Here is a 2,500-nt window from a genome sequence, read left to right on the forward strand (position 1 = left end):
GTGTTTTATGCTTAAAAACATGAGTTTATTTGTGGGGCCAATAATGTACCATGGCAGTTTTGACCAAGATCTGCTTAATTTAAACTGGTTATGAATGCCAGTGATGTAAATACGTTCCGTTTTTCTACAGAGTGGTTTTGCTATTTTATTTTCTATTTTATTTTCTATTTTTTTTCTAACTTATTTTTGACTTTTATAATAAAGATTGTTGTGTATTTGTAGATGTTTCAGGAAGTGATATTTCTGTACAATCCTTGCATTAAAGACCATTTTCAATACCTTGTCAATATCTTTCTTCACACATATCTGTACATATGGAGGGACGCACGTGCACACGCACACACACACACACACACACACACACACACACACACACACAACCTCAAAATGAACATACAAATCCAACTTTTATCTTTAAAAAAAACAGCTTTACTTATGTCTAGTATATAGTGTCATAAATACAATACACTTTTTTAAATAGCCAAATAATAAAATCTTGATTTGTCAGCGTCGTTTCACACACCTGGAATAAATACAGATACAGTACTCTTACAGTAGCTGCCACAGTAGCACATAACACCTTTTAATCTTTAGAACGTCATCTGTAAAATAAAAAAGAGAACACAACCACCCAATACTTCACTGGTTCACTGGTACCACACTCTCAGAGCCCTTTTCCACCAAAGTAACTCTGGTTCGGTTCAGAAATCTAGGGAACGGGACCACATTCCGACCAGTTTTGACCAGTTGTACGTCATTAGCTTGGAGATATAGACATGTGTAAAGTTGTTTAGGTGGTGCGTCACGAAAGTGGCTTGCGTACTGTAGTCTACTTCATTATAATTGTAGTATGTCATCATCACACTATTGTTTTAGGGATTGTCAATGATATAATTTGTATAAGTCAGTTGGATGGCTGGTTATCCAGATAGTTGGCATTAGCATAGAGAGAATGAGATCATTCACACAGCTGAAGCGCTCGATTACCACTCTTATCATGGAGTAAAGCACGTGATTTACAGAAAATCTCGTAAATCTATAGACCACGCCCGCGATATCATCACGGTTCGCGCTGAAAAACTATTTTTTGGTGCCGGTTCGAAACCAACTTTGGGGTTCCTGAACTCATTTATTTTTGGTCGAAATGCTCGGAACCGTTCAAAATTAGGTTCGCGAACCGGCACCGAACCGGTTCCTTCTTGGTGGAAAAGGGCTACCATTGGACACGAAGAGTCGGCAACGCCGCACTCTCATTGGACACGAGGAGTCGGCCACGCCCAGCCCACCCTGAAGGTCAGAGAACTGTACCGGCGTCCCCTGTCGCGTCCCCGTGGCAATGGGACGGTAAGTGGGGTCAGGGGTCCCGCCTGGACGATGACGCGGTGATCGGCCTGTCAGGAGACCAGCTTTTCTGAGGATCTCATTGGCTGATGCCGAGCAGCAATTTACAGTGTGATTGGAAAAGGAAATAAGGGGACTGAACCGGGAGTGGCTACAGTGGTCACTGTCACGATCCATCCACGTAAAGATGCCCAGCCAGCCCGCCAGCCAGCCAGCCACACCCCCACGGCTGGTCCTTCAGTTGGGCTAGCCAGCCAGCCAGCCACACCCCCACGGCTGGTCCTTCAGCTGGGCTAGCCAGCCAGCCACCCCCTCACGGCTGGTCCTTCAGCTGGGCTAGCCAGCCAGCCACACCCCCATGGCTGGTCCTTCAGCTGGGCTAGCCAGCCAGCCACACCCTCACGGCTGGTCCTTCAGTTGGGCTAGCCAGCCAGCCACCCCCACGGCTGGTCCTTCCACCGCCCTACGTGCCTCCAGCCCCACCCTCACGGCTGGTCCCATGGAGCTGGGCTTCCTCCAGCCACAGACACATGTACAGTAAGAAACGCTGGCTCGCTCATGCCTGCAAACTCTCTACTCTAATCAAGTTACAGTAGCTACATTAGTGTCAGCTGAGACAGAGGAAGGTAGGAGGAGGAGGAGGAGGAGGAGGAGGAGGAGAGGTAGGGGCTACACAGTGCTAGACAAGGATAGTTGGCAGGAAAAGAGGAGGCAGGGAGCGAGGGGGGGGGGGCGGGGGGGGGGGGGGACTGACCAGTATAGTAGAATTGGACCCTTGAACCTGTGGAGAGTCCTTGTAGTTTTCACACGTCAACACACCCCTACTCAGTGAGCCCCTCCCACTAACAGGTCACACAGCAGATAAGACACACCCCTACTCAGTGAGCCCCTCCCACTAACAGGTCACACAGCAGATAAGACACACCCCTACTCAGTGAGCCCCTCCCACTAACAGGTCACACAGCAGATAAGACACACCCCTACTCAGTGAGCCCCTCCCACTAACAGGTCACACAGCAGATAAGACACATGGAGGTCCGACGATAAAGAACAGTCACTACCAAATACAGGGCATTGGTTTCATACAGCAATGATACTATCAGATTCTCCATATAATTCCAATATATATATATATATAATTTATATATATTTTTTATAA

The sequence above is a fragment of the Borostomias antarcticus genome (assembly GCF_949987555.1).
Source record: "Borostomias antarcticus genome assembly, chromosome: 7".
Lineage (NCBI taxonomy): Eukaryota > Metazoa > Chordata > Actinopteri > Stomiiformes > Stomiidae > Borostomias > Borostomias antarcticus.